We start from the raw sequence: 9,392 nt of genomic DNA, 5'->3' as shown, positions 1-9,392 counted from the left end.
AGAAGACTCACACGTAAGCAAAAGATCCAAGGTTTCGGTATCACGTTCTCTGATTGCTGATATGCTGAAAAAAAAGCTTGATTTCTAGTCTAGGTTACAGTTTATTCTTCACGCGTCTGACTAGGCTTTTTCTTTTTGCTCTGAACTAGCGCGGATATGAGCGTAATTTTAGCTCAAACAAAGGGGCAAAGTTGCCTATATGCGCGTACTGCTCACTCACGTAGACTGACTTTACGATGAATTTCATAAATGGTAACACTGGAACCTTCTGTCCGATAGACATCGTATTCATCTGTTCTAATCCACGTACATGTCTCTTTAGTGTAGAGCTTCATCTACAAAACAACGACCACGAGTATAGACGATTTGCCCTAATTCAATTACAGATTCAGAACTGTTTAATTACTATCGTCGTCATCACCACAGGTGCTTTGCTATTTTTCATCAGTACTATCGTTAAAATGATCTATAGTAAAGCTTCATCCATTCACACATACTCACAGTATCTGTGCGCAGAAGTGGCTTCATTTTCTCGAGACATTTCTATAAAAATCACCACCAACTGCGGTCACTCGCTGCTTTCGCGTCACTCCTCGCGCCATTGCCGCCTTATCACTGTTATCAGTCATTGGCCCTGTCTTGCACCTTATCGGTACCATATCGATATTATCATCAGGCAGAAACGGCGACAGTATCAGTGGGGACGTTGCTGATGTCAGCACTACAATAGCAACAACTGCAGCCGAGCGCGTAGTACGACACGCATCGTAGAGGCATACTGATCACGATCATTCCCGTAACCTACGCAACATCATCATTTTCACCAGAAGAATTATAATTAAGACTATCATGGCCATCGTCATTATGATGACTAATATGATTAGTATTAGCACCATTACGACCTCAGATATCTCCCTTGTTACCTGCCCGCTACTGGTTCTACGAACACTTCAACCTGCCTCCACTACGAATACTAGGATTACAATTACGATCATCGTTCCTCCATTTATATGGTAACGTATATATTACGTCTATTTACCTATTATATTATCTGAGCGGTGCTAGCAGCGGTAAATGTGTTGTATAATAAAAGCAATAGAAATAGTACCAAAGTAGAGTAAGAGGGAGACAACGAAGGGCAACGGCAGTAAGAGCAGTCGTTTATGCTATGAACTTGGCGAAGGCGCACCAACACAGTGGCAGACCAACGAGGTATGGAGGAGCGGACAATCAGACGGACGATCAGACGAACGAACGAACGAACAGACAGACATAGGCCGCGAGGGGGGTGGGGTACGAGAGTAAGCCAAAACGAAACGGAGGGGAGAAGAAGGGGGAGAGGTTGAGCTAGGGAGCCCAAGGAAGATGGACACCAAAGCGCATTGGACATTCGTAAAATGTAACAATGTCATTAATCACTAAGGTTTTGCGCGTCCATGTATGGCAGAGATCTGGCCGCCCGTGTGTCGGCTGTTTATATGATTGTGTGTGTGTGTGTGTGTGTGTGTGCTTCGTGCGCTTAGCACTGCGTATCTGAATCTCGCTTGTGCTTCAGTGTTTGCGAGCATCGTATGTGAATCATCGTAATGTTTGAAAGCCGTGACAACATCTAGAAGGGTCGCTGCGGAGAACGGCATAACCCGACTTTTGCCCGAGTAGAAATGGGTGCAACAAATGTTATCATGCGTTCTGCTGCTTGGTAGCGCGTTATGATAACATAACTAGAGTGCTTTTATTACAATAGGCAGCAAGCACAACCACAACTGCCTGTATCCGTAAAGCTAATAAAGCATATTCTGGCCGCATATTATAGTTGAGCCCAGTTTCCTTTCTATCCTCCTAGTCCGGTCAGTTTCTCGGCTTACGTTCAACGATTCAGTTCCCATCGATCCCGGCCAGCCGTATCTATGCGAATAGATCGGAAAACATGTAAATGACTTCATTACTATAGAACTCCACGTTTCCACAGACATTTGCTACTCTGTCGTGGTTTTCTATTAGTTTTTAATGCAATAGCAAAACTACGACAGGAGCATGCGGACAAAATCTGCGCTAGGTCCATTAGTTTGCGATGATTTTGACGATACTGATGACACGAGCGTCAGTCCCATCCGCATACGTCTGATATCGTTAATCTTCCGAAAAGCAACACGAAAAGTTCGTTGTTTTCTGGCTGTTTAAAATAATCATTAGCATTTGGGAAGAACATCTCTGTTCAGCTCTTCGTCTGCGTCTTCTCTTCGTCGATCCAATGCCGACATACGTTAGTAACAATCTATTATTATGATTACTAGGATTTTTTTTCTATTATTATTATGGCCTATCATTCGTTTTCTTCGTACTAACGCAGTTCTCTATCGGCCAGCCGCCTATAGAAAATGTCGCGAGCGATCTGTGATTAAATTGCAAGCAACGAAAAGTCTCCATGAATGAAATTAACGATCGACAATAATTATACTTAGCCGCATTTTCGGCCTCTGTTTTTTCTTTCTGCTTTTTTTCCAGCGGCGTCGGATCTCCTTCAACCACCCCAGTTTCTCATCGTTCGGCGCGGTCATCAAATCGAAAGCCGAAAACGACGCACCACTTGATCCTTCAAGTGACGACGCGACTCGATACGGGTTGTTATGATAGGCCGTTGATGGACCAGAAAAATGACGGAGTGACAAAGTACTAGACAAGAGTTATTCTATCAATGGCCTATTGGAACAACGTAGCGTCGTCACTCGAATGATCAAGTCAAGTCCGCTATATACATATATGTGTACAGAGAGAAGGGATGGGAAAAAGAGGCTGGAGCGAGAGACGAAACGAATTCATCATGTTTGGAACAAAATATCTACGTATAACGTGATACGTAAACGTCAAAGTAAGACTGCCAGCAGCCGAATCCATTTTTTCTGCCGCCTCTGCTGTCATAATTTACGCAACGAACTCGTGAAGATAACAATAATGACGAACGAACAGAGACGACAAAGAGGAACAGGAACAAATGGTTGAAAACAGACTGCGGGACAAAAGCCGTTGCTATTGGTAGGATTGGATTTTGCCAAATTATCCTTCTCGAGATAAGAACAGTTTATAATGTATGTGGGAGAAAGCTCGGTAAGTTGAGCTGTGGACATAAACAAGATTTTCGTCAAAAAAAAAAGAGGAGAAATTTCCCTTTTCTGCTATTAGGAAGTCTCTGTCATAGCAGACCGGTCAACTGCTATTTGAATTATAATAGCCAAATGGTAAAAACTGTCAGTTTATACCAAACTTTCAGGCTGGAACTTGAAGAGAAGTAATGATATGCGTAAGGGTAAATCCGTAGCGACAAAAATGCCATAGTAGAATTACGATGGCCGGATCATCACTGATATCTTCGATCGAGTTCCACGATCAGCTTGTGTCATCGAACCGATGTCTGCATGCACTTTTAACTGTGGGCTTAAAATGAAGGGCCGTCAAATTTACTTGAATAATTAGGGTACTATCTCTATTTTTCCAGTTTTCGTGCATACCATATATCGGGAAGGTCTTTTGTTGTCACCGCCGTTGCACGTTGCTAATGCCAAATAATTGTTCATTTAGCGGTGAACTTTTGGCAAATGAAACTTCCTATGGTCGCATCGACAATTTTTATGAATGATTTGTCTGCTGGCGACGTCCGACTTGTTAGGGACTTTCAACTGTTTGTTATGCCTGATACCGAGTTATCGCATGAGCGGACCTCCGGCGGGGGCAGATCCATCATCGGTAAAATGAAGAACGCGGCCAACCAACTATACGAGCGGTTGCTGCCGGCTGTTATCTTTGAAGGACTTTGCCTCAGCTGCTGCTGCTGCTGCGGCGGTCTCCGTGCGTTTTACCCGAGACAGCGCTATCCCTCGTGGACAACGCACAGTGGCCAGCGTACGCCCAATGGCTCTAGGGACGGACGCTGGTGGATCGCTGGACCCGTGCTTTCTGCTGGCATCGAGGAGGAAGCATCGTCCGGCCGGTTCAGCGTGCTTCTCCTGTGCAACGCGAGTGCCCTTTGCAGCTGCCACACCGCTGACGTCTGCTCTATGCCTTATACAGTGGCGGCCTTCTCCACAGGCGACTGGTCAGGCCACTCACTGCTCGTCGAAATGACGCTCACACGTCAATTGATTCAACATACCACTCGACTTTACTGAGACGAAAGGATAATCAATGTTTCATATACTGGTACTATAGCCAATGTCGATATTTTAATCGAAGATTAATTAGAGTAATTGAAATAGATAGAAATACTGGATTGTCTCTAAATACAGTATTGCTATTGAGTGATATTATCATCGGCGATCGTTACTATTGTACCTATTTGACACAACTATTATATATATATATATATATATATATATATATATATAATACGTGTCCATGGCTTTATTCCTAATTATTTGCGGAAACTACCTGTCGTCAGATCTCTCCTACTTTATAAGCGCTATACCTCTCGGGCCATGACTACCATATCTTGCCAAAACTGCGACTATTTTTTGCAAAAACTAAAAAAAAACATTGCGGTTTGACTGAATCGGTCTGATTGGACTGTCTGTCTCCCTTTATTGATAATGGTATGTTTTTTTCTACGGTTACACTCCTAATTAATTTCGATACAAGTACGACGGTTATGTTAGTTTTGCACTGGCTCCCGGTGTATCGATGTAGTGGGTCCGCAGCAAAAACCGCTGCAGAGACTCTAATATCCAGCTCGTAATGGTTAGCCTTGATATTTGTTCTGTGTTAGTTTTTAGTACCTTATTTTCTCTAATTTTGGACACCTCCTAAATCAACACATCAATCTTTGATTTCGCTTCTTTCGCAGCTCCCTGCCACCGAAGCCGCAGTCGTCTTCACGGCACTAAACTCACTTATCCGTCGATTGACCTTCCAGCGCAGTAGGTCCATCAATGACGGCCACTGTCCTGTAGATGCTGTGGACACCGACGGTCGGCACACCGTAGCGCCTTCATCCCTCAGCTAAATGCTGGAAAAATGCAAGGCAAGAAAAAGACAGCGAACGGGAGAAGTACGGCAGCCAAAAGCCGACAAGGACAGCGAGAAGCACGGCGACCAAATTCGTATACTGATAAATCTTAAACTTACAAGATTTAACAAATTGTTCTTTATTATAAGGTGGCAGTAGTTCTGCCGGTAGGTACCGCTGTTGTTTTTTTATCGGCACTGACATGATCGTGCGTAGGTATATAGGGGTAGATATCCGTTGTGTCTGAGCGTGTGTCGGAGCCAGAGCACGCACCGTTGTGCGAAATATTTCTGTCGACAACAAGAAGAAATCGTCAATTGTCGTGCCATCACAATGCACCCTAGTGCCGTTGCCGCTGTCACGTTAAGACGTCGTCAGTCCGATAAAACGTAATAACTTACACAACATTCTATCCAGTGATACATTTCGCCCGCGCCATACATACGAGCCATTACTTTTTACAATTGTGCATACAGACAGATCGTAAAATGAGAATAAATGGGAGTAATACGGATTCAAAGAAAAGGGTAAAGGAAAACGAGCTGCAAAGCGGCAATATTACGTGTATGTCCATGCACGTCAATAAACGGATGACGATGATGGTCCTGTACTAAATTACATACACATAACACAAATGAGGTGCATTTGCGAAGTTGGTGCATCCCGCTGCTGCTGCTGCTGCTGAAGGATGGTGAACGCTTCGTATCACTGATCGCTGGTCAGATTGGTTCATTTGTTCGAGACCGCCGCCGTTAACAGCAAACGACTGACAGCAACAGATGAAGCTCTGTAGAGCAATCTCCTGTTGAGTCGTTGAAGAGAATATTTTTTGAGCTGAAGACGACTTGCAATAAAAACTAAATTTGAATGAATTCGATTAAATCCCGCTGTTTTCGAGAATGAATGAATGGATGAATGACTAGACGGGTTCGTTTATCACTCTCTATTGAAGGAACGCATGACGTTCTGATTTGAAGATAAACGGAAACCGGACGCCGATAATCTTCATAACATTAAATGCTCTTGAAACTAGCTTATCAATCAAAAGTGGGCTTAAATTCATTTCGACTGCGCACATGGCTTGGTTAAGCTGTAGGGCCAACAATATATACCATGCAATCATAAGCTATTGAAAAATTCTATAGTCACGTAACAAAAAGCCAGCCTCTGCCTAAGTAGAACTAGACCTCTATGGGCATACACCTGATTCATAGTATTGTATCATACCATAGAATATCATAAATGTAAATATGATATTAAACGTCTGCGCGAGGTTTACGTCGTGCATTACGCCAAGCAGTATGACGGTATAACTCAGGACCCGGCCGTGTCGCTAACAGTTTCAAGAGCTCAATATATCTATCAAACGTAATAATGAAAAAAAAAAAAGAAAATTACAAAACATCGACGAAATAGCATCGATACTAAAATGGCCTCACGATGTTCATCGCTCAAAGCATGACGTCATTAAAAATGTCTGGTGCGGTGACTGCCGCTTTCACTGCATGAAGAGTTTTTTCTCGCTGTGTCGCCGCTCACTCTCGCGTTCTGCCTTCCACTCGACGCGTCACCTCGCTCATCCGAACATGAAGCTACGTATACACGTATCTAAGACAAATAATTCTCATGGTGCCGATGGATTGTATCGCATCGCGTCATTTCGTAGCTCGACGCTGGCGCACCCGTAGCGCGATTCGGTTTAGTCTGCCAGCCGCTCGAACGTTCACGCACTCGTTTACTGCTTCTGCTGGGTTCTCGCGTCAACGTTGTCGTCGCATTGCTTAGCTGAAACCGTGCGTTGTCTCATTTGTACGCGTTTGTGCATCGGTCTCATCATCATCAGCAGTAGTTTCGGTCAACAGCGCACCAATACATGACACGACAGCATGGAACGGAGAGATGAGATATCCATTTGACATGAACGGCCTCGCTATTCAACGTTCAAGTGGCTGTGGTTACAGCAGAGCAACCAAGTCATTAATAATGCTTTGGCGGATCGGCGGCTGGCGAGCGAGCGAGCGGGCGGGCGGGCGGTCGGGCGGGCGGGCAGGCAGGCAGGCAGAGAGTGCTGGAGGGTCTGGTCGTGTCGTCTGATCGGATCGGCGTCTACAACATCGGCAAAGATTGTCGAACAGTGACACCGTCGATGGGTCGTCATCTTCAGCAACAGTCATCCGCGTTCCTTGGACATTTCGAACTGCAAACGCGAGCAGTCCGACCAGCCATAGCGGTAGCCGATGTTGACCGAGCTCCTTTGACGGCGTTCAATTGACGATAAGCACAGCATCGCCATTCGCGGTAAGCGCGTGTCCAGCAGAAAAGGGCGTCAAGAACTTCTCGCCTTTACCTAACGTTCTTGGCTTGGTGGGCTTTCTTTTTTAGCATCCGCAGCTGGGCGAAGAGGGGAGAAGCCAAATCAGCTCTTGGCGAACCAAACGGATAGATGCCTAATCGTCGCTTCGAAAGCTATTCAGAACACTTTGAAAGCAGTCATCTCTAACGACATGTACTATGCGGACTATGATGTCGCAGAAACGTGTGCCGACTGAACAAGGGACTTCGGCTTGTCTAGCACAGTGTATCATAGCGTACCACACGGGGTACTTGCTTTTGAGACGGCATTTCTTCATTCGCGCTTTCGTCACCTAAAGAGATGCCTGCTTTATCGGCATGCTCGTCATCGCAGCGATAGTGACCGTAGTAGTACTCGACGTTGGTCTTGCATTTTCGTCTTATTCTTCACTGAAGTGATGCCCTTTTCTCTTCAGCGTTTCTCGAGACATCGAGTCATCGCCGCCATGCTATCGAAGAGTGACGCGGCGCTTAACGACGACGCACCGCCAATGACGACAAAAACGACTTCGAACGCCTGTTTTCTCCTCGCTCTCTCCCCCGTCCGGTGGCTGGTTCAGGCCAACAGCAGCAGCAGCAGCAGCAGCAGCAGCGGCAGCAGGAACACCGATCACCCAGTAACAACAAGCAGCACTTATAATAATTTATGATCGATGTTGTTGCTCGCTGCTGTCTTCGAATGCGCGCGAACAAGGCGACATTACGTGAACCAGAATCGTTGTGTGAAGCGTTTGCTATTTGTCGTTCAACGGAATACTCCGTCCGCCCGTCCGTCGGCCGTCTTCCTCTCTCTCGACTGGAGATGACGGTGATGGTGGTGATGGTGCCGCTGCTGGTCCCGGCGACGCTGTCATGTTACTTGCGGGCAGCGGGGGCTAGGATGGGGACTCGCCGAGGAGCGGGCAACATGCTTTCGGATAAACGACGGTCGAACGAACTGCCCGCCGTGGGCTGGTTATTGTGGTACTAGCGGATAACAGACGTTTCAGAATTTCAGTCAAACAACCTTCACTATTCAGCTGAAGTGGCTGAACAGAATGTGAGCATATACGCATACTATAGATTTTTCCGTACGTATGTATCCCTTCGATGGATGTAGCTCCGGCCGCGCCCCGGAGGTCCTCCGCCTCGCGCTAGCCGATCATCAGCGCCACCAATTCACCAACATCACCGATATCATCGTCTTCGTCATCGTCAAAACCGAGCAGCAGCAACTGATGCCTCGCAGTAAAAGTAACAACAACCACAACAACATTAGCAACATCGAAAGTAGTAGACTACTTGGTTGTTTAGCGGTGGCAAAGAGGGCGCCGTTTGCCTCCGCCGCAGCCGTCATCGTTATATCGACCATTCGACTTTCTGTTGGCTAGCGCCCTTACGGTATCCATGCAGAAATATATATATATATATAGATATGTATACATGGCGTACAACTGGCATGTACGTATCTGAGCATCTACGGAGCAGAAAAGAACGCAGTCAGACGTAATTGTTTTACAAGAATCCATCACAAATCTTCGGCAACGCCAACTGCTCCTTCTGCCTGCTCTCGACGCCTGCCTACTCGGCTACTTCTTATGAAGAGTCCACGATCGTACGACGGCAGGAACCTATTCTCAACGACGCCGATGATGATCATCCTCGAGATGACGAAGACGCTCAATAATAATAATAATAATGTATCGAGCCAAGCCGGTCAAAGATGTACCGTCAAACTGTATGACAGTCAACTATCAGTAGAAATTCTTATAGCGTATCTTTTCTCGGAGCAGCGGCTGATTGTTTGTTAATGCCAGAACAGTGAGAAAAGAGAGGAAAAAGTAAAGTCGATAAACAAAGTGCAGAAATTATGGCGAAGGTTTTCGGTCAGGTTTTTCAGCTGCTGCCGTTGTTGTTGTTGTTGCGCGAATAGAGAGACTACTCTATGGATACGATTCAACTTGAAACTAATGATTTTACCAATTTGATCTATTTGCAGTAATTCTAAATTGACTTCGCGCACCTAGATACCCCATCAAGGTCACAGGTTCGATCTCATAGTAGC

At 45.6% G+C, this 9,392-nt stretch overlaps 1 long non-coding RNA gene across 1 annotated transcript; it reads right to left on the bottom strand.

Annotated features, from left to right (window-relative positions):
• Positions 1-4,533: 4,533 nt before the first annotated feature.
• On the bottom strand, positions 4,534-8,646 carry LOC147759007 (uncharacterized). The gene is made up of 2 exons (XR_015330119.1): positions 6,436-8,646; positions 4,534-5,798 (listed from the first exon to the last, which is right to left on the bottom strand). It is a non-coding gene; the product is annotated as an uncharacterized LOC147759007 (long non-coding RNA).
• Between the last annotated feature and the right edge of the window lie 746 nt (positions 8,647-9,392).

Source organism: Varroa destructor, unplaced genomic scaffold, assembly GCF_002443255.2.
Source record: "Varroa destructor unplaced genomic scaffold, Vdes_3.0 BEIS01000001.1, whole genome shotgun sequence".
NCBI lineage: Eukaryota > Metazoa > Arthropoda > Arachnida > Mesostigmata > Varroidae > Varroa > Varroa destructor.
Note: the sequence above shows the minus strand (reverse complement) of the source record. Positions and strands in the feature narration are given on the sequence as shown.